The following is a 24,172-nucleotide window of genomic DNA, read 5'->3' as shown; positions in this document are numbered from 1 at the left end:
GGAGAGGAGAGGAGAGGAGAGGAGAGGAGAGGAGAGGAGAGGAGAGGAGAGGAGAGGAGAGGAGAGGAGAGGAGAGTTCAGGGCAGTTTTGATCTCAACAGAAAAGTTTCATAAATAGCAACAGATTGTCTAAAACTGTCAGGAATAACAGCAGCAGCAACAACAAAAGTCATTCCTTATTAATTTGTGGACTCATCACCGTTGACTGCTGCAGCTGCAAATGTTCAAGAACTACTGATCAATGGATTGTCCCTTAAATGCAACTACAGCCCCTTTGGGCAAGGGCAGAAAAGCATTATCATGTACCCTGACCCGCTCTTTTGGTTCCTGAGCGTGGCAAGAAGCCTAACTTCCTTCATAGAGTAGCTGAAAAAAATCAGAAATATCATATTATAGAGAGAGCAAACCAACTGCTGAAAACCACCGACAGGGTACCTGGTTCTAGCTGTACAGCAAGGTCCTGCAAGACAGGTTACAATGAGGGCTAACCATCCAAAGCAGCATTATAATACTGCTGCCATCTGTTTATACAACTTCTTTCATCTTTAAGGATCTCAAAGCACTTAAATGGTATTGTAAGTTTGCTGAGGAGAGCTGCTGAATACATTAATGATGAACATTATGCCACACAAGAATAAGAAAAAGAAGCAGATTTTAGAAGTACCCCAAATATACCCATTCTAATGACCACTGCCATGAGATTTAAACAGGAGACAGAACAGACTGGACTTGGGTTTTAAGATGTTATTCAAAACACTCACACAAGAAACACATGGGGGTACTCATTCATCCCGAGCCCCTTTGGAAGTGTAATGTGACACCTTTAAATCAATGACAGTGAACCTTCAAACAATAATTAAAAAAAGAAGCACGCAAATTTAAGACACAGAACGGCATTGAAAGTAGGCTTCAATTCTGGAACTGTCTGCTATAAACAAACATACCCTGCTCTGCAGGGATTTCTAGGAAAAAGAGAACAAGGTGGACAAATGTGAAGCATTCAGTCTTTAAATGGAAATAAACAGCAATAACTGATTGATGGTCAGATTCTGATGTGCTTACTCATACTTAATACTATTCTCTCTATGCAAAGTCTGATTCAGTAGGAGTACTTGCAGAATAAGGTGTTATTCAGTGCAAGAGCATCAAAACTGGTTCTGAAAAACAAAATTATGTGTAAGGTGCTTGAGCTGCCAGTAAGGCAGCCCTACTCCAACAAATGCTGAGCATCTTCTTATTCCATTGACTTCTCCCTGCGCAGGAGCTGGCAATCTACCAGAAGTATCCTGACACACAGGATCAGGCAGCACCTAAGAAAAGAGCAGAAAAGTCAAGAAAACGGCTTTGAACCTGTGAACCCAATTCAGTGTAAATCCTGTGTTGACATGACTGAGCATGGAAAGAAATGGAGTCCCTGGTGCTCCTTTGCAGCAACTGAAGTCCAGACCTAAAAATGTGTATGTTAGTTTGTTTTTGTTTCCAGATACTACGTACATCTCTGTGGAAGACTGAACATACAGCCTGTTCTTTTCAGGCTCATCCTAAAGAGCAGACTCAGTTCATGATTCAGATTTCTAAACACAGAAATGGAGCATTTTTCTCCTTTGGAGCTTATATCCTACTTTTGCTTAATCTATCTAGAGGTTTTATCACTGCATTCTTAGATAATCCAGCCACCGTGCATCGAGAATTCAGAAAAGCAGGAGCGGCGGTGCTGCCCTGTATATCCCGTGCCAGAGTCAGAACGGCAGCTCCGTATCTCTGCAGCCTGGTATAATTAACACCGGCTTGCCGTTTTACACAGAAACATTAACTCTTCCAAGCAAGCGCTCCCCCCATCCATCCAGCTCCTTGGATGGATGAAATAACTCAGGAAGAGTTAGTTTCCCACAATTACAGAGCTCTATCTGATATTGCAAGCGCACAACACAAATTGAATTCAGTGGGATTTCTGTATATTCAGCAACTGAAGGTTTGGGACCTTAAATATTAACCTTTCTCTATAACAATCATACCCAATGTATTGTACCATAGGAGGCCAAAACACTGGGCCTGATCCTGCAATATGAATCCTGTCATCCTTATTTTTTTTTTTTTTAAGCTAACAGAACTATCTGTGCAAATAAATGTTGGAAGGCTGGGCGCTCCGTCCATTTTCTTTTCCAGCATCCCGAGTGGCTGGCACAAGCTGAGTTATCCAGCATGAATCTAACTGAGATCATCTACACCGTTCCCCTGGAATAGCACCTGCGCCTTTGTGGCCCTGAACTGCTCCGACAATACAAATTTACAAACAGCTTTTGAAACATGACTCAAACATCCTTCAGTATGAGCAAAATCTGGTGTGTGACACAACTGGCTTGCCTTCATTTTATTATCATTCTTACCACTTCCAGGCTTTGGAGAGCTGTGTCTCTCTACACATTTCTTTAGCATCTCTGATAGCCTTCAATCTTCCTGCACTTTCTAGCTTTGAACCACTAGCAAACCACAAGAAAAACTACAAAAACAAATGGGTTCACGCAGGATACGAGAAAATCCATGCAGCTAACTTAAGTTTAATGTTCTTCAACTCCTTTCCTCCTTCCTCTACCCTTGCCCCTGCCCCCCAGGGGAGGTGGGAGGAATGGTTTAAATCAATAACCAAAGGCTTCAATTTTACAAACTCTTGAGCCATTTGAGCTCCGAGTCCTCGGTGCACCCATCATAACCTCCCCCACCCCAGCACGCACACATACGTGCACGCACATAACACACATATAAAAGAAATACTCCCAGCCTGGCATTAACAATGTTCATTCAGTGCTCTTTACTTAAAGGAAGAAAACAATTAAGTGAAACCTTGAAGTAATCTCATTCTGCCTATTTAGCCTCTTCATCCCTCAATGTGTGGTTAGTAAGTGTTGCAATCAGGGGCTAAGGCCTGCTATCATTCGGCCTTAATTAAAAAAGACACAAGCAGTGGAGCTGTGAATTAGAAATGTAACAACGCACTACCCCTGATTAATTCGAGGCTCATGTTGGATTAATAACTCCAAACAAAGAACAAAAGGAAATTGTTATGCGAATTGCAGCCCTCCCAGGCCAGACAAAGGTCAAATCACAGGATTTCAATTTCATCCGGAGTCGCTTAATCAACTCCCTCGGAAGGAAGACCATATGCAGTCCTGAAAGCTACCCATTGTAGTCGTGTTGTCACTGGACCTGAGAGACGGCACAGAGATAATCCCAACTATTCCCCATCTTTTCTCCTTCTTGGCTGTTTCTTTTCTCTTTTTCTTTCCTTTCCCAGTTTCTTTTTTCTTTTCCCTTTTTTTTTTTAAATTGACAAAACCCCTTCATTAGGGCTAATGATTAAGGAATAAGGACACTATCTGTACAAAAGCAGCTTTTGTGGCTGCTGCCCCAAGGAAGCACCCTGGCTCTCACTGCCCACGCATCTGCAGAGGCAGCTCCTTATTTTGAGGGGGGTCTTCTCCGACAGCAGAAGTCACGTACTGCTGTGCTTCAGCATCATACAGTACAAGAAACAGCACTTGGGGAGGGTGGGGGGGGTCAGAACAGGATGCATTGCACACATTCAATGCACTGCCTACATCTTAATACAGAGGTTCTGTGGGTACGTTAGCTGAGGAAGAAGGATATCAGTGCCCTGAAGACCTATCTCTGACTGAAATTAAGCCACGGAGAATAGAATCACATATTTTCTTGCTGTTCACCCCCAATGAAATGATGATGGAGCAAAGCAGCCCTCAGTTTTCATGATCTAAAATACATTGTCCCTCCAGTGAGCTGACACAGAGCATGCCTCCCGCTCCCACCGAACATGACTTCTCAAGTCTCGCATGGCAGGGCGTTTTATATAGACTGCACAGTTCATCCTATATAAAGAAAAAAGGAAAGCCCAGGTCTGCCTAGGAACCTGGCACCTCATGCCCGAGAGCAAGTATAAAAGCCTATGGAAACTGAAAAGGAGCAAGGAAGAAGCTTCAGAGTGGGGATCTGCAACATGGAGTTCATTCCCACCCTTACTGCCTTCCTGAAGGGCTCTGCCCATAAGCCCAGCAACGTCAGTTTGCCACACAGCTGTCTGCAGCTGGCCCAGCCTGGATGGTGCAGGTAGTTTCTCTCCCGGCCAGATCCCTAGTGTTTATACACAACATTTCAAAAGGCGCGCTGGAATTTCTCAAGGTTTTTTTTTTTTTGTATGTTCTGTAACAGCACCACAGTTTAGGACCAAATTTACTTTCTCCAGGAATTAGCTCCAGCAAGGGGCCAAGAGCCAGCAAGACTTCTCACCTTCACATGGACCTCTTGCTTAACTCAAATTTCTCCTGATTTACATGGAAATGAGATACAAAGATTTAAGAAACAGTTCTCTTTTACTCTCAAATTCTGGTCCCAGACATATTCTGCGTATGTATTCATTACTGTAGGATTGCTGACAAATGCACCACGGCTCTCTGACTTGGTTTTGTCAAAAGAGATACCTTAAAACCCAATAAAACTACCAAAAACCTGGTACTGGTAGTTGGCACTGCATCAGTAGTTTCAAAACTTGAAGGCACCCATGAACAAGGGTTAGGATTCGTATACTAAAACACCTGGGAAATGCAGATTCTGTAGAAGCCTCTTACCCGTGTTAGGCGCTGGAATAAAATCGCAGGTCACTCAGTGAACTTAAAAGAAGATCCTGTTTTGACTTTCAGCTTGGGATCATCTCCACTCAATTCTGTGACAAACTACACTCGGTCCTCTTTCCAAGGGGCTGCTTACACACCTGCTGTCTCTGAATTAGCTGTTGAAGGGGAAGAGGTGGTTTGTGAATTGCCCCATTCTGAAGCCCTTTCCCACTCAGAAATATATGCCACCTTTAAATACTAATCCAGTAAACAACTATTCAACTTCTCTGATGCTTTCCTTTTAAGTATCTGTTCACTTTTGCTTTACATATTGATTTATTAGCATGCAACCAAAAATTAAGATGAAATTCCTACTGTGCCATGGAAAAGGAGAGTCACATACTCAGAAACCCTTCTGCCTGTGTTACACCAAATCATTAAATGCAAATTACATGGAATGCAAATTCTGCTAGACATAAATCCCTCAAACATTCCACCAGCTCCAAAATGTAAGTGTAATCTTTAAAATCTGTTACTATTAGAAGCTCAGTAACAAATGCTTTTATGTCCACTACCAGTTATTGTAGCTACTTCCATTCTTCAGTGCAAAATGCGCAGCTCCAAAAGTTTAGCCCACTTACTAGTCTGTAAAAGAAGGCAACCTGCACGCACATCCCAGTAAGAAGAAATGGGAGGAGAAGCTTGTCCTTTTCCATTATTCTTATTACAAGTTCTATGGAGCAGTTCTTCATCTCCTTGTCCCAAAGAGACACCACCCTCTTGGAAAAATCCTCCTGCTTTATAATGAATTCTGAATCTGAAGTTACTATTACTCTGTGATATGAAACAATAACTCATTGCATATAGATAAATGACAGTAGCCTTTGAGTAGAGTCAAAGACTTTATAGTGCTTGACTCCCTTGTAAAAATCTTCACTGGAAACACTCTGCAGCACCTTTTGGGAAAGCGATTGTCCGGTGTTGGTGTTCATTCATGTTATTTCTTCATGGCAGGCAAAGGGCTCCCTTCCATAAAATCCAAATGGACTCCCCTCAGGCTGCACACCAACATTCTGGAATACTGTTTTACATGAAGCTTCAACTTCTTGTGTCAGATGAATATGGAAGAATTTTGACTTTCATGTTTAAAGCTAGTTAAGCTTGTAGCCTTCAATCTAACAGGGGAAAGACTGGCCACGCATTTCCAATGTATTCTAATTACTCAGGAACAAATACAAGATTTTCTCCAACAGTTAGCACACACACATGAATTTTAGGGCCTAATTTCATAGCCCTGGTCCCCAGGCCCATGAGATGTCGTCACTCCTCTCAATACAGGGACATGCACCTCTCGCTGATTGGAGAACGGTGTGCAAATAAATGCAAGACAAAACCTGATGTGTCAAGAAAAAATAGCTCAGTATTTGGACACTGTGGTCACCAAATACATCCACTTTGTTCTGGTTTTGGCTGGGATAGAGTTAATTTTCTTCACAGTAGCTAGTATGGGGCTATGTTTCAGATCTATGCTGAAAACAGTGTTGACAACACAGGGATGTTTTAGTTACTGCTGAGCAGTGCTTACACAGAGCCAAGGCCTTTTCTGCTCCTCACCCCACCCCACCAGCGAGCAGGCCGGGGGTGCACAAGAGGTTGGGAGGGGACACGGCTGGGACAGTTGACCCCAACTGACCAAAAGGATATTCCATACCATATGACGTCATGCTCAGCATATAAAGCTGGGGAAAGAAGCAGGAAGGGGGGATGTTCGGAGTGATGGCGTTTGTCTTCCCAAGTAACTGTTACTTGGTGCCCTGCTTTCCTGGAGGTGGCTGAACACCTGCCTGCCCATGGGAAGCAGTGAACGAATTCCTTGTTTTGCTTTGCTTGCATGCGTGGCTTTTGCTTTCCCTATTAAACTGTCTTTATCTCAACCCACGAGTTTTCTCACTTTTACTCTTCTGATTCTCTCTCCCATCCCACCGGGGGGGAGTGAGAGAGCGGCTGCATGGTGCTTACTTGCCAGCTAAACCATGACACGCTGCTATTGTAATACAAAAAAGGCACCTAAGACAGCCGCCTTCTGCTTTCTGCAGAAGAAGGCAGGGACAGGTAGGTATTGGGGCGTCTGCTCCACTCCCAACCCAAATGCCAGCACAGGCCAGGTAGCCAGCAGCTCCTGTAGCTTACATCAGATGAAAATCAGCTACAAATCTGCTGAGGATGGCAAAGAGAAGAACTTATTTAAGTGGCTGCAGAGCCAACCAGCCCCTAGCGCCAAGTTTGGCACATGCGTTCTGCATCTTGAAATCAAACTCTGCCCATCTTCATAGCTCCTGCATATGCTGCTGAGAAAAACAACTTCCAAGCAGCTAACTCGTGGCTGGGGACAGGCGTAGCCTAAAACCTTCTCCATACCACTTCCAGCACAACTGCCTCCCTCTCTGACACAGCTGTGCTGAGGCAGCTGGAAAGACAAGGCAAGCCCCAGCTAAGCTACACCTGGGGCCCAGCAGACTGCCCTGTATTTCCGTGCAATCCCTCAAAATCGAAGGTGGCTTAGAGCTCGTCCCATTCTCCTTGCTTCTCTCAGCTACCTCCAAAGACCGAAGGGGACTATGAATTTTTATAAATCCCAAAGCATCAACAGCAGGCAAGCATTTAAAGCTGCCTTAACTTGACTTGCTCTCTTCTTTTCAGTAACCATCTCAAAGCTGTGTACCTGTTTCTTTAAGCAAATAAACCAACAAATTTCCCTGATTTTACTCGACCTTTTTTCCAATCCTCTCCCTTCACTTAGAAGCTGCCTCTTCCTCTTCCCTTCCACTCAAACAAGCGCCGGTGAGAGATATTCCTCCTCTGCAGCTCCTACCAAGTGCGCAATAGCTTTCATGTATCTCTACCTCGCTGACCCTTCATCTCTTTTCAAATCACAGATAAGGAACAACATTTTCTTATCTTGCTAAGAACTGGGAACACTTTCCACTTCTATTACAGTATTACCCACAATATTACCCACCTCTATAAAGCAGCCTAAGAGAAAAAAAAAAGCATAAATATGGTAGTTTTCTGCCAAATTCCAAGCAACAATTAGGACTACAGTTTTTCAGTGGGTAGTACTCCAAACCATACTGTAAGCGAGCAGCTGTGTCAAAAGATTAAATATGATGGGACATGCAGAGAAAACCACTTATGTCAACCGCATTTGTCTCTCTCCAAAAAATCCAACCCAACCAACCAAAGATAATGTGGGTTCTTCTATTCACCTTAGCAAAACACCACTTTGGTTTGAAAGATAAAATCAGAACACAGCAAATTAGGTTTTGCTTCTGGATAATTTTTCCAAAGAAGTTCAGCACCTTTGCTTAAGCTCAACTTCAAAAATTGCAGACCATTTCTGAGAGCTGCTGGGCAGCTGCTGTGCTCCATCACAGAGGTGGCTCCTCTTCAGTACTGGCTGGTGTTAAGCAGGGCAGGATACACAATCCTTATTCCCATAAAGCTGTTTAATATGCATAATTAGTCCCATTGATATCAATAGGAAAACACATACTGTAAAAAAAGTAGTGCAGAAGAACGTTTACCTTTCTGCAATAAAACCACACAACAGATGCATCCAGTCTAAGCACACTAGAAGTTACTTTCCAAAAAGCCCAAACAATAACTGCCAACATAACCACACGGATTACGTATTCTTAGTTTATGGAAAAAATGGAGTCATGTCTGGTTTCTTTGGTAATATGACTATTGTCTGATTTCTTTTTTTTAATGGAAGAAATAGGTTTAATGAAAATAATTTATGGGAAAAGTTTTTCCTACTTAAATAATTAAAATGCAACAAACAAAAGAATTATCAAGAAAATACCTCAGTTTTGACAAAATTTCCATGACAGCCCAGACACACAGAAAAGAAGCCACAGCAGCTAGAGAGATTGGATCTCCAAATCAAGCAGAACAGAAACGAAACCTGTTTCTACCACACCACTACCTACCATGTAGCTCCTGGAGTCTTCTGGCTTCTTAGGAATTTTCACAATTTCTTTGAAAGATACAGTTTTCATTCCAAGACATAAAAATACTTCATGAAACAATTTTTTTTTTTTTCATTTTAGGCCAGCTTTAATGGTAACTGCAGGGATTTTCAATTACTGTTATAAATCCAGAAAAGCAGTAAAGTTTTTCTTTTAAGGTCATTAAAAGTAACTTCCTTGTAAAAGAATCTATAATATTTTCACAAGGTAACCAGGAATCTTACCTAATTCTTCGTTACTATGATGAGAAATTACACAAAGGCGTAAGGCCAAGAGTCTACCAACGTTACCTAAAAAGAGAGAGCCTGGAAAGAGCTTCCAGAAGCTTGACAGAACTGGATCCCATGGAGCCTTATTTCACCTTTGCCTTTTTTTTTTTTTTCTTCTTCTTTCTTATGAAGTCTGTCTCCTTTGCTTTGATGCCTTTGATTGAAAGGTATTGTGTAAGTCACTCACGTTTGCATAGCTCAGAAACATGAGCGCCAACAAAAGCCAAAACATACAATTTGGTATATTTGCTTGCTGACTAAACACTTTTTCTTATATCTTTCTTTGCTTGGAGGGTAAATTGTTAGTTTCAAAGCCGAATGACTGCTTCAGTAAGTTGGTAGCAGACTATTGGTACAGTGTGATAATTAAGGGATCTTAGTTCTTAAACAATGCTGATAAAACAGAAATCCCTCTCCCTTTTTTCTGGATTACCTTTAGAACTGAAATCAGAGCACGCTAAATGAATAATAATTTGCACCTTCTGTGAATGATAGAAGATTGAATCAAATTTTAACTAGACTCTATTTGTAAATCCCTCAGGATGACATAATTACTATTCAACACATACCTTAATTAGCTGTACACATCTATTTCATAGTATTTAACAGGTTTAAACCAGCTTTTATTGCCTGTTGAATGGATGTTCCATTCTTATCAAAACGAACATAATCCTGAATTTCCTAAACTGGAAGAAATTTCCTCACAGAAGTCAAGAAAAGACCTACAAATTGCTGTCCCTATAATCAAATAGTTATCTTTTTTTAGCATTTTTAATTTTGTTTCACATTCACTAATGGTACAAAGAATTGATAATGCACTGACATGGTTTTTTGTTGCTGCTGCTTCCTTCCTTTCGATGAAAAAAGATCACAGTTGCACTGTCTGGTGAAAAAAAAAAATCTACTCAAACTTTTGCACAGAATTCGAAATGAATACAAGTCAAGCCGGGACACAATTTCTTTTTCTGGTTTGGATTACGCTATGATCTTACCTCTAGAAAGCACTATTGCTGTCATTGCTCCACCATGGATCAGAAACAGGCTAAAATTTGGCAAGCCATACCTTCAGGTGAAACCGAAGAATTAGCATTTGAGACCTTGATCCTCGTGTTGTGTAAAAGCAGGCACTTGCTCACACGCAGAGGCTGTTCTTAAAACTAAGGGGCTCTGCAGAGCAACACGGCCCAGCTCATACACTGCAGGCTGCCTTAGCAAAGGCTGGGCGCCCGCGCCACGAGCCGAGGCTTGCCACCGAATCGCAAGCACAATCTTCCCTAAAATGATTCGCTGCTTAATTCTGCTGACAACAAAAGCAAACGACAATGACAATGATTATGTGCAGACACATATGCATGTGGTATGTTTTCATTATTTTGTCAAACTGCCCCAAGTGAGATTAAAACGTTTACTTAAGTACTTATTTTATACTCTATGTCATTTCCTTTCTGTTCTCCTTAAAATTTAATGCAAAAGACGGCTGGCTCTTCAGCAAAACTCACTGTTCCTGGGGCCAAATCTAAATGACACGGGGAAATGACGGAGGCTGAGCCCGGGGGAGAGGGGAAGACAGGACTAGAAGTGCTCTACTCTCCCAGCCACCTCGGCTTCACCGGGGCCAGAGAGAAGCCAAGCCCTCCGCAGCCATGGTAAGGCAGCACGGCCAGGACCCAGGACCTAAGAGCATGGGGAAAGGGAAAGACCATGCAGGATGAGGCACACATCTGTGGGATAGGAGAAACGAAACGCTTTGAGGAGAGAACCGATAGTCTGAAGGATATTTTAGGTACTACCCCTCCCAACCACCCAAAAGTCATCAGACCAGTACTTAAAGTCGTAAGATTTGCCATAAATAGTGATGCTTAGAAACAAAAGAGACTCTAAAACACACACAAATGCCTTCCAATGCATTTGAGATCCTTTTGTTTTTATCTTTCTCTTACTCCTTTAGGGTGCCCCTATGTCACATTTTCAAGTTTTTCACTCAATTCACTGGAGTAAAAATTTACTTTTACGTAAGTGGCGGTAGAGATTCTCACACATTCATGTAATCTCGGAACGGAGCTTTACAAGACACATTGCGTATTGTAAGCTGTATGATAAAATTGCAGGCATGGTGTTGGGAAACTAATCTGTTCCGTCACTGAAACAGAATCAAGTAAAACAAAATAAACTTATTCAGTCAAGAATGCTTCTCATTTCATAGCTATGTTTCTTCCAGTGTATATGGCGAAACTGTAAATGCCCAATCATTAAAAATTAAAAAGATAAGGATCACTTTTAAATATATAAATCTGACCCCATATCTTTCTCAGCAGATTTAGGGCTGGAGAAAGACAAAGAAAAAAAGGGAGGGTGTGGTGGGGCGGGTATTTATGCCAAGATGCTTTATACCTTACCAGCGCCTTCCCTTGCACCTAAGTTTCAGCCTAGCCTTGCTCTAGTCTCAGCTGTAGCAACATTCCCAACCAGAGAAGATAACTGGGTCCCCAAACTTTCTGGAAACTGCACAGGTTAGAGACAACACCTGCAAATCCACTGTAAGTATCAGAAATTTATTGGAAGTCAGTGCAGGATGGAAGCAACAGGCTGCTCCGCTCCCATCCGCGATCCTGCAAACGAACTGGGCTGCAATCTCCTGCACCTGCGTCTGTCCCTGAGCGGCCCGCAGGTTCCTCCCGGACAGCACGCCGTGGGAACCTCATCTTGAGGTGACAAAAAGAGGGACCTCATGTTGCTGTACTGCATATCTATCTTCAAGTCATTACCCTGGAAAAGAGAAAAGCTATTTGTACTCTCCCCAGTAAACTTGCTCTTCGCGATTTTCCTAACATTACAATGAAACTTTCCTGCCTGTCGTTTCGGTCACGTGTTTTGTATTGGAAAAATTGCAAATCACGGGGAGCAAAAATGCTGCCATATGTAATTACTGCATAGCATTAGAATAGTGCTAGATACTCCCTAATTACATGGAGTACTGTTGATACGCATACCAAAAAAAAAATCATATTGATTACTTATATATTGTACTGGAAAGAGTAGTAGTTTGAGTTCAGCCAGCTACCCAGGAAGAACTACAGGAGGCCAAAGAAGGATTTACAATTCTTTTCTGCTTCAATGACATCATCTGTGAGGAAACATGCATTTTGGTGGAGTACATTATAGAAGAACATTGTGAGGGTAAAAAAAAAAGCATGGTAGGAGATACAGGCAGCAAAAACATGCAAATTTGAGCATCATAAAAAGGATGGTAGTACCAGCTCACATGGATCACCCTAACTGAATCCTACTGTCTTATAATACTTATGCTACATTATTTATTATTTGCATTTTATATTTTTTGCATTGCAGTATCCTCAGCAAGGCCTCCAGGAAACCCCATAGGAGTATTTTCATGTTTGGCTGATTAGTTTTGCATCTGCATAAAAATATTTGCCTTGTTGCCTGAAACCTTGACTTCAGTGCAGAAATGCACAAAAAGCAGGAAATAAACCTGATCTTTATGCTTTCCATCTCCAAGTTAATAAAATGTTTAAATAATTAACTTATAATAATTCAAGATGAAGTTAATAATACAAAGAATGTCTTAAAGTTACAGTGTGTCAAATTTCTGAAAGCACTTCTGCCTAAGTTCTCCTGAAGCCCCAAGTAACTGAAAACCTGTTGAGTGGAGAGCACAGGAGGCACCTGAGCCATCACAGCCATTTCAAATTTGACGTAATACCTCTGTGGAATACATGACAATAAAAATCAGCTACGATGATGCTGCTGTGCATGGCTGTGATTTCACCACGAAGGCAATAGCACTTACATGTGAAACCCACTCTGTGGGTAACACGTGGGGAAAAAACCAACAATGTATGTGCGCCTCCAGAAGAAAGAAAACTTGACAAAAACATCGTTTGCAGTGTTGTTTTTTCTAATAATGAGTTATTGTAAGCAAAGATATTGTCTCTACATACTGCATGTTGGCACAACCACAGTTCATTCTTGTGTAAATAATGTGGGATAGCATTATACAAATTGCAAATATGGCACTTAATTTTATTAAAGAAAACAACTGATGCAATAGCAGCTACAGCAAAATCGGGATGGCAAATAGGTTAATTTTTATCAAACTTTTCCTTGGGCCTTTCTGACAGTTAACAAAGATACTTTATGGAAGCCATACACTCAGTGACTCTGCCTAGGCTAGTTATGTTGATCCAACCAATTTCAACATGGCCGAAGGAAACTCTACAATCCTACAGTAGGAAAGGTGCATACAGCTAAGTGATTTGCGTTTATTATTTCCTTTGAGGGAATCTGAAAGAAGAATTCCTAGACTTTGATTAATTCGGACCTGCAATAATAAGATCATTGGATGGAGAAGTCAGCCAAACATGGACGAAAGAATGGAATAGATTAATTCTTACCAGCCATTTGCTTTGGTGAGCTTGAGCTGACAGGCATTACTCTATTCTCAAAAAATTAAAAAAGCTCCAAGTGGGAGTTGACATGCAGTGGGAAAAAGTGAACGGCATATTTGGATCTGATAGGCAGAATATATCTGAAAAAAAATTTGGTCCTAAGTCCCAAAGTACAGCAGATCTGTGCCCTGATTAGCTTACATTCATCCAAACCTTCTTCTGTGCCCTTCTGTGCTTAGATTAGGCTGTGCACACAACCTATTTTCTATTTATGCAACATCTGCTCTGCTTTCAGATTGCGAGCAAGAACATTTCCAGGCTCCAAAGCAGGATGAGATTACAGACTGGCAAACTGAGCTGGATAAAACAAGGTTGAAGCCACAAGATTTAGGTTCAACTCAGATTATTTAAGATTCCAAAAATGTCTCTATTTCGCTTTAACATAAGTGATTTCCCACATTTATACCTCCTTGCAGTTTCCAGAAGGAAGGGAAACAGAGCGCTTAATTAGTAAAAGTTCATCTAGTGCTGTTCTCTCACATGACCAGAGTGCCAAATCTTGTGGATATCATGTGTAGTGCCATAATTAAACCTTCATCCCTGATTATTCAGAGCTCAGAGAGTCATCTAAGCCTTGTTGTCCAGACACAGTGATGTTCTCTTACCACTGGAATGAAAAGGGGAGTCCGGGAAGAAAGAGAACGTCCAAGCACAAACGATGCCAGTACAAAAAACGCCCACCTTGTGGGAAGATTTCACGGACCGAGAGGGGAAAGAAGCTGCAGTGCTGCTGAAACGGGGGGAGAGCCGCACAGGATGCCCCTGGAGATGACCAGTTCAAAGGAAGAGGAAGGGGGACTCTTTTTTCCTACGGAGCAACTAGCGACGTTTGTGGTAACGTCTGCAGTAAAATTAACACTGGTTCCTGTGAAAATCGCCTATGTGGGCAGCAGGACCACAATTTGGTCTGCAGCAGCAACAGCCACTATATATGGAAGATCTATTTAATATTTTCTTTAATAGCAAGAGGCAGAAGGTTAAACATCTGACCCAAATGACAACCCCAGGGTTGACTGACAGGACCACAGAGCTCCTCTTACCTTCCTGCTGGACTTGGCTTCACTGATTGCATCTCACATTCACTAGCAAAGTACACGTGAACTAAGGAGATGCAGCTGCTATTGAACTGACACTTCAACAGCCCCACCGACACTCTGGGAGCCCACAAGCTCACAAAAAAACCACCCACCAGCTCAAATTCACGACCTGGCCAGAAAGATAGTGTTTTACGAGTTTGATCACCCAAATACATTCAGCTGGGTTCAGTGGAATAATAGTTCACTGATAGCCTTCAAAAAAAAAAAAAAAAAAAAAAAAAAAATCCCTCTTTACTTGGCCATGACTGAGGATTTTTTCCTTCCTTGGAGAAGGCTACAAGACAAGGAATACCATTCAGCTAATAGGGACTGGCTGCATCAAAAAGCAGCCAGGATTTCTCCCTCTCCCCATTCTTTCCCTCCCCAACACAATAGACCTGAAAACAAAAGACAGATTATTAGGTTTAAGTATGTAGCCCATTCTCCACATACCCCTTCCCCCCTCCTCCCACCCCTTCTTCAGCACATCTGGTAACCATGTGTGGCAAGTGCTAATGAAGACTTTCCTGAGCGAGCTACAATTAGTTCCGACTGCTGTTCGCCTCTCTCGGCTGTACCGTGGATAAAAACCAACACAAAACAAAACAAAATCTTCCCTTCACTGTTCCTGAAGCCTCCTTGTGCCCCTGGGATTCCCCCTCCTCATCATGCTGCTGAAATTAAAACAAAAAAAGTGTAAGCAAATACTTTAAGGCTCTCTTCCGCCTGGTTTTTTTCTTTTTTTTTTAAATCAGCGTTTTATTCATTTTGATTGAACACGACAGGCAGGCAACAGTGTTTCTATGATCCTGTCTACAATAGAGAATTGTTAAACAGATGTCCATTTTTTTTTCCTTCTAGCCTGGCAATATTATACACATAGCAGTTTTATCTGCTTGAGCAGATCAAATTTGTGTGTGCGCGGCTGTGTGTGCACGAGCGTGTGTTGCCATTTGGAGTGATTAGAATAAGCCGCACAGAGGCAAGATGTATTGTGCACAATTAAGCCCATCTCCAGACCGCACATTTTTGTTTACTCTTGGTCTCTTCTCCTCTCCCCAATCAAGCTACTAATAGAGCTGTTTCAAGTTTCAACAAGGACCACATTAACTGCTGGTCTCCACATGAAACAGAATGCCAAACCCCAGCCTCTCCTCAAGACCTAAGCACCAGCCTCCCCGTCCTCCTTCACATTTCCCTCTGAAACCCCCGTGGCCCTCACCTTCAAAATTCCTAATGATTCCCCCTAGTAGACTCTCTCCGCACAACGTAAAATCTCACACTGTGAGACTTTACATATTCTTTGTCATTTCCCTCAGCTGTGTCACACAACATGATTGCCACTGACCAGCCCCTACTTGTAAGTATGTTCCCACTAAACAAACAATCTGGATAATTGCTGTAGAAGTGATGATATCTGCATACATCATATTTCAATTATACCTTATTCATGCAAAAAATGGCTATGACCCTCCTACGCCTTTTGTACAGCGCTGTATATTGAAATGCAAAAAACTAAGTTCTAAAAGCAGAACAAAAGCAAAACTGATTCTTTAAAAGGAGTTATTCTCTTAAAATACACACGTATCTACTTGCCAAATGATTTCTCAGAGAAGATGATAGGCTGGAGTAATGCAGGGAGGGAGGAACAAAAGGGGTTTTAATCATGGTTCGGATTAAAGAGTTGTATAACAATTGCTCGCCCTCCAGGCATATATACTGTACACGCTCACTGTAAATGATCAGCATTTAAAGAAACAAAGTGCACCATGAAGTATTTAACATAAAGACAGCTGCATATACATTAACACTTTATTAATCAAAAGACACTGGGTATCTCTCTCACTCGTGATACCAGAAAACAGCACGTATGCACACGACTAACACCCAAAGCTGGGCAGGCATGTAACTTCTCCTCTACCCCAATTTGAAGTACATAAACCCCACAAAAAAAAAAAGGGGGGAAAAAAAAAAAGCATGAGACTCTTTCCAATTTGTCTGTTTCTTATTTTTGAGGACTTCTTTTCAGACAAAAAAATATTGCTTCATCTCTACATAGTCTTGTTTTCCTCTGCATCAAGAGGGAGTAGAGCAAAGCTGTTGCACTCCTAGCAATATTTTTCTATAAAACGTAAATTTTACGCTTTGAAAAAAAGGCTAATTTTACTGGTAATGAATACCAGTAATAACTTAATGAGTCACCGCAGTACACACTTTAAGGAGGAGCTGGTGCTAATGCGTGAATAATTATTGACACAATTAAGTGCCCAACACTGGGCCTGTTAAACTGCTTCTGGCACGTGAGGGCTCCTTAATGGCTCCGCGGTATGGTACAATGACCCTAAAAGGTTTTAAAGTGCAGAGAGCTCCCCTCTGCTACCGCAAGGAATCCTCAGGTCTCGTCTCAAATCCGTTCCCCGCTAGATAACGTTGAATTGCCGAGGATTTACATCCCATGCAGGGTTTCACCCTGTTGCCAGGCTGAATAATTAGCTATTTACCAATTCAGTAAACAGTAAGCTCACCCTTTGACCCGCCTTGGTGTAGACTGTCTGGTCCGTAACCCTGCCGGGGGCTTCCGCCCGCCTAATGGTCGCTCCGTGAGCCGGGGCTGCTGCTGGAAACCAGGCTGCTCCCTTCCCACCGGTGGCTCTGAAGCACTGGACCCCAGCGCCACGCCGGCCGTCGAATCCCTAACTTAGTGGCGGGGTGGGGGGAGATTAATCTCCAGCTCACCTACAAAAAGTTGCTTGAAATCAAAAAAGAGTACTCGGCACCAAAAAAGTCACTGAGTGAAACATCTCCAAGCTGTTTTGTCGTGCTGCACGTCTAACTGACCCCACCGCATGCGCGTACCCAGCCCGAGACCCTCAAGCCCCCTCAGCCCCCATGGCACACGCTCAGCCCCCTCTCACCGCTGTTAAAAGGCTTCTCTCTTTTTCTATTTTACAGCGTGTGCGAACATATAGATGTCCCAATTAAACAGAAACCAAACCTCGGGCCCCGCCGCGCATACCACGCTTATCTCCAACAAGTCCAGCAGAATCTCTGGAAATATTTGCAAGGCAACATTATCATTGGGAAAGCTGTAAAAAAGTCACCTCTGGCGAATAACTCTCGACCATGTTTCACAAGAAGGGTGCTCGTGTCCTCCGAACCGACGGGACTGTCTCTTTAAGTCGAAACGCCCTGCCAAGACGCCTCATCAGTTAGCTGGAGCAACACATGCACACACACAAAAATTGACCTTTTTTTCTGTCATCCTGAACTCCTCCTGACCTTCCCCAAGCTATTCCAGCATGCGCATAGGCCCATTAAATAGATGGACAGATAGGCAGATGGGCAAGCAGACAGACAGATCATAATATTTTATATTAAAATCTGCACCGACCCAAGTACTGCATCTATGGCAATATCACTGAGGGAATCCCCAGTCCGGGGCTAATAAGAGTGTGTTTAAGCGTGTAACGCCATGGTCACACGCCAGCGGCGAGGCAGCTATCGTGTCTGAGACACGCGAAAGGAGAAAAGACGGATCCTCTGGGATAGCACAGCATAGCCCTCCCGGCCCTCCCAACGTGAGCATGCCATTAACGGGAGCGGAGGCAGCAAGAACAATTACAAGGAAGTAGACAATGAAGCGAGTTATAACCAAATTCTGCATGAAAGACTGTGTGGCAAACAGCCGGCTAGTCACTACAGTGTGCGAGTCTCCTGCGCTCCAGAGCTGCTCCAACGGATGGTGGTGGGACACCATGCCATGACGAGCAAGGACAGACAGACAGGCTGGACAGACAACGTCCGCAATGGGTGGTTGGAGAATCCCCCCTCCTCCTGCCATGGTTTTCCTTAGCAAAGCACTCAATCGTCTGCATTTTCTCATCTGCGAAATGCATGTAAAGATGCTACCATCTCTGTAGGACGCCGTAGGCACATATTCACTTTAAACCCATGTGTTGTACTGTACGTAACAAACAAGAACAGGAAAACCTGACTGACCTGAAAAATACATATTCTGAATTAGAAACTACCATACACTCCGTCTAATACTTCTCCCACAAGAGAAGGCTTGGAAGGGAGATATTTCTTTAAAAAATAAATGGTTTCATTAGTTTCCATTCATCAGGTAACTGGAGATACAAACCCCAGACCTTTTTCCTGACAGACACCACAGGCCAACATCCAGCTTACTGGGACCTGGAGCACAACTACAGGTTGACCGTGTCCCAGGTGATGACACTTTCCCACCAATGCAGTTCCAGATTTTCCACAATCTGAGGCCTTATCAGAAACACCAGAAATAAGTACAAGTTGAGAAGAAGATCGTCAGTACGCATGATGAACTTCTAAAGAAATCAGGATTTATTGAGGGCCACAGATGGATAAGGTGGACCTTGCAAGAGCATAGCAGTTCATGCACCCACCGGGAGAGGAGCAGCCCCATCACAGCTCCATCAACTGTGCATCAGGCAGGCACCAGGTACTCCATGTAACTATACCTGGGGGCAGCAACCAGGGAAGAGACCCTGTTCCCCTCAACTTAGGAGCCAGGCACCTACAAATCTAGGTTTTATAGTCACCAAATTCCTTCCAAGGAGTTGGTGTCTATTTAGTTATGCTCATAAGCAGTGAGTCAGAAATAAACCTATGGACCTTCAGGACATAGTCAGGAGATGGCCACAAATCATCTTCCCACCAAGAAAGGTCCTACAGTGCACTGCACAGCAGCAATACAATGCACTTTCAAAAGTACTTCTGCTTTGTCCAAAAAAAAAAAAAAAAAAGCTGCATGAGCTATTTGAGGAAAAAATCTGGGTTTTTTTTTGGTTCAAAGGCAAAAAGTTACTGAGTGGTGGGCTTTGTCACTCAGAAATCAATGAGTTGCCAGTGAGAGTTGCACTCGTAGCTATACCATGCCAGCTTAATGGTACCAGACCCTTCATAAACAGCTCTTGACCTCTTGCCCTAACTCGCAGCAGAAGACAGCTGCTCTAACAAGAGCAGCCCTGCAAAGCCAGCTCGGGAGAGTTTGCATGGTTGCATTAGAGCAGGACTTTACCACTGCTCCACTGAGCTGCCGTGTGGCCAGCACTGCCGACACCCAGCCCTAGGTAACTTCCAGGCTGCCCTTTCTTTTCTGTGACAAATCAAACGTGCAGCAAAATATTGCCACATCCCATGAGTATATTGACACAATTGGGACTTCAACCCCAATTTTGCTTTGCGTTTTTCAAATGGCTTTATTTATCTTAAGATAAAGCACATGTACTTTACCAATACGCTTAGGGCCTGATCCAGGGGCCAGCCGTGTCGGGGAAGTGGAGTCAGTGAATATACTGGGCTCTGGGTCGCCTGAGGACGGGGCCCCTCCTCAGGTGCTGACCTGTGGCTCCGCTGCAACAGGAGCCAGAGAACCCTAAGACACTTGCAGGATTAGTCCCCCTAAAAAAAAAGAAAGAGACGATGAATTTTTTATGACTTGCAGTGCTAAATGTACGTTTTGAAGTCAGTTGGTGTGAAAACTGCAGGGAAAAGGAATCAAACTTTAGGCTGATGGTCATAGGTTTTATAACGTGGAGCAGAAAAAACCAGACATTGTGTTTGCATTCTATTTCTGGGCCTTTTAAGCTGTAACAGCATGAGTGGTATTTGCATCAGGAGTTACCATATATCATTGCAAGCAACATATGCATAGATGGAAAAAAGATGACGGCAGCAGCAGGTTCAGTGAAATCTCAGGATCTCTCTGTGATAGGGACCTGCTAAAGGTTTGGTTTTATTTAGCGTAGCTTAAAATGTCATTGGCATATGTGTTTCTCAATTAACACCAATTTAATACACTCCAGAAGTGTTCTATTCTGAGAGCAGGCTTCAGAGTTTACAAAGGATCTAACCTGACATTTCAGTACAGGATATCCAGCCCCATTTACAATCAGGAAAGCACATTATGAAGGCTAGATTTTTTTCTTTGACATTGTGTAACGTTGCCTCTAATGATAAATACAAAAGTCAGAAAATCCTAGCGAATAGTGCTGTAGTATGGAAATTATGAGTCCCTCCAACCTCTGTGAGTCACTCATATCCCCAGATGAAATGGTGCCTCGCAGCAAATGCAGAGATTCAGCAAGTGGATGGTTGATTTTCCTTCTCAGTGCCTCACATTTTGCTAAACAACTTCTCAATTGATAAATGGCAACTCACCAACAGAATAGGTTATATATCTATTAAAAAAAAAAACAAACAAAAAAACCCAAACAAAATGAGAAGTAGCCAATAATCCTGAAAACCCTGGGCTTTCTGTCAAAAATCTGAAGAGAGAAAGATTTACTGGTGATTGCTTCCTAAATGATAAATACAGATGTCCAACAGGATCCCAGAAACCAACTACTGAAAAGCTAAAGGATTATTTATTAACCAAAAGGGTGAATAAAGAATAGGTAAGTATCATTTCATATGAACTTTACACAGATTATATGAATGTCTACAATCTATTTAAAAAGAGCACCCAGCATTACTAATATTGATTTTGGAATATACAATTCATTAGATATAATGGGCCAAATTCAGCGCTGGTGAAACCAGTAACTTCAGAGAAGCTGTACGAGACAGAAATATCTCTTTTCAGATCTTGTGAAGTGTTTATTCTGAAATCAATAACAACAGAGTGTACACTCAAAAAACATTGGAAAAAACCAGTTACAGTCAAGCATTTCAAAGTTAGGAAATACTGGTATTAAACTTGCCCATTAATTCTGCCCCGTTGTGCGTTCATCCTCTGCACTGAAGAGGGATATCTAGCCCAGGTTCTTGCAGTTCAAAAGTGTATCACAGGGCATTCACACAAGAGGGCAGAAGTGTGATTGGAGGGACAACCTGAATTTGGCCTTAATTGTCAATGTTTGGCTTTGCAATTTGCTTTAAACATTGTTTTTGCATGAACTTTCCTCCTTTTCTAAAGGGGGGAAAAAAAAGATAAAAACTAAGTCTATGACATACAACTGCTGAAACTTGCCAAATCACACCTCCCTGGCAAGGTTCAGCTCTGCCCCCCTGCATGGAAGTCTACCGTTTCAGCTTCAGGGTATGAGCTGGAGCCTGCAGAAAATAAGGCACGGTCTGGTCTGTAGCCAGGAGACCTCACCACTTTTTCCCATTTCCCAGCTACATTGCTGGGGAAACTCCATCCAATGCCAGCCTAGGGAGGGAGAGGAAGGGGAAATCGGATGTCCTGGGAGGAGGTTGGGGGAGCACGTGCTCCCCATCCTGCTGCAGCTGCTCCGGCAGGTCCAAGGGTGCCGAGCCTGGTACGCGCTGCAGGAGCGGAGGAGGTTTGGTACCAGCTGAGCTCAGTTCCTTGTAACACCCCTGTTTGGCTGATGTTGTGACACTGTGACACACTGCCGAGACAATGACAGTGGAAGTGAGATGGTGACTTTCATAGGCTTGTATCACCACCAGACAGTGCCTCATGGCATGACAAAATCGTACTTCTCAAACCCGGATTTTTTTTCACTAATAAATTTTAAAGAATGCCAAAGACAGAGCAAACATTAAGACTTTTTGGTCCAACAGGATCTTTTAAAATTCACTGAGGCAACCTCAATGCAGGGAACTGCTACTGTCTCTTGCAAGAAATAATTTGGAAGACGCTTTCTTTGTAACAACATTCTCACCTACACACTGTCTAGAGCGTGTGTGTTTGTATATACCCATATATATAAACATGTCCTTGAATATGGAGTTGGAAAGACTTCATCCTGAGCACGACTTGCCAGGAAACCTGGAGAATTCTGATATATAACGAATTAATATTTTAACAGACGTGCACATTAAAAATGAGAATTTAATCCTGAATTTGATCAGGAATGCATGTTGAACTCTGCTATAGGGAACACTGAAATTCAAAATTATTATCCAAGGTATTTCTTTTTCTTTAAATCAGAGGAAATCTTATGCTTCAGATTCTTCAATTTCTGGTTCCAGTGCAAGCCTAGAGATTCTCATGTTGTTTTGGTCCTTTGGAAACGGAACTCAAAAGACAAAACTCACTCAGCAGGCACCCAAGAGGTTATTCATACCACCTAACTTCAGGCATCTAACTGTTCATAGAGTCAATGGAGGTTCCTAGCATGGCTGTTCTGAAGCCCCCTTTGGATGAGCCTGCCTGTCTCTATTGACTGTACAGGTGGCTTTGGCTCCTAATTTAGGTACCTAATTTAGATGAGGTTACATGCTGTGATAATTTTGTCCTCAAGCCCTACTATAGCACACATATATACATGTTAGTCAGCCACAAGCTAACTCAATTCTAAACGAGTGGGGTCTGAGTTAAATTCAGGTTTTAGCTAAAAATGGGCCTAAGAAAGTGCAGATCTAGATGCCCTCAAGCTCTAAGAATCAAAGAACCTATTCTAGATGCAAATTTCTCTGACCTACATATATCTTCGGCTGGAAGTCTGGATTTCCAAATAGGACAAACCCATTGTCCAAAGGTTCCTTAGATGTTTTATTCCAACGATACGGTAATGTTAACATTCCCATTTTTCAGCATTCAGTTATCATTATTGAACCGTTTTTATGTTATACTTCATAAGTGGCAATGAACTTTACAGAAGTACAAATACCACGCCTGGTATTAGCATATCACTCCCCATTAAAGCATTACCTCCCTTCCTTCCCCCCCCTCCAGCTTACAACACACAGCGGTGGGAAATGAGCAGGCAACTACGTCCTGTTAAAGCTGCAAAGAAAATCCTACCAGCACAACGCAGTTATCACGTTGAACCAGGCAAAGGGCGTGCCTCAGTGCAAGTTCTCCATGTGTGCTGGATGTACAGCACCCGAAAGGGTTAAGGGAGTGAGGAGAGCTTTCAGAAATACCTAGAAACAAGGATACCTGCAGGGTGTGCTCAGTTTGTTTTGAAGATGTGTTGTTCTAACACAGTGGTTCACTGGTTGAATATATTGCTATTTGATATCCTGCTAGACAACTCTGTGGCTGGAGTTTTGTGTCAGATCGGTTAAGCTTTCCGTCAGGATGTTCACCTCTCTGATGATCAAACCCCGGGCTTGTCGGCACAGGCAAGCCCACACGACAGGCTGCGGCGGGACTGTACTGCGCACCAGCCCTGCTCCGATCCTCCCTCCTGGGCTGCCGGGGCGAGGGGCAGCTCCGCCAGCACCCCTGGGAGCACGCTGCGCCCCGTGGGGCACGCTCACTGCCTCCGCAGAGGAGCTCGGAGCACAGAGACTCGTTCGCTACACGTTCACGTGCTGCTTCTCCTTATTTCTAGCCTAAGTTACTCCTGCTCCAAACAGCCCCGTCCTTTTGTGTCCTTTCATGCCGCCTTCTGGGGGCTTTAATTTTTTACTTTTTTTTTTTAACTCAGAAGACAGGTGCCCTCCTCAAGTCAATGCCTAACCTCCTTCTAAGAGGACAGGAGAAGGACCTTCATCCTGCCAGTCTCCTCTGCACCCTTTTGACTTGCCTCCTGAAAACGGACAAATTCTCCGAGTGCTTCACAAATCTCCCCCCTCTGTACTGAATTCATCCAAACACATTTCGTGATAGAAAATTTTGCCTCTCCCATATGTTGTCAAGACCCGTTTTGAACTCTCAGCGCTTATAACTGAGGTGCTCAAATATTATCTTTGTCCATAATAAAACTGCCTGCTCTTTGCTTCCTGCCTCTTCACCGCAAAGGACTT

At 42.9% G+C, this 24,172-nt stretch overlaps 1 protein-coding gene across 4 annotated transcripts in view; it reads right to left on the bottom strand.

Annotated features, from left to right (window-relative positions):
* The window catches only part of SOX5 (SRY-box transcription factor 5), a 651,312-nt gene that overhangs the window by 338,225 nt on the left and 288,915 nt on the right, over positions 1-24,172 (bottom strand). Inside the window, exon 4 of one of the 4 annotated variants that reach the window (XM_075160488.1) lies at positions 19,739-19,906. The exons of the other annotated variants lie outside the window; for them this stretch is intronic. The gene's annotated coding sequence lies outside the window, so the exon portion shown is untranslated. The remainder of the gene's footprint in view (positions 1-19,738; positions 19,907-24,172) is intronic. 4 annotated transcript variants of the gene reach the window in all.

Source organism: Calonectris borealis, chromosome 1, assembly GCF_964195595.1.
Source record: "Calonectris borealis chromosome 1, bCalBor7.hap1.2, whole genome shotgun sequence".
Classification (NCBI taxonomy): Eukaryota; Metazoa; Chordata; class Aves; order Procellariiformes; family Procellariidae; genus Calonectris; species Calonectris borealis.
Note: the sequence above shows the minus strand (reverse complement) of the source record. Positions and strands in the feature narration are given on the sequence as shown.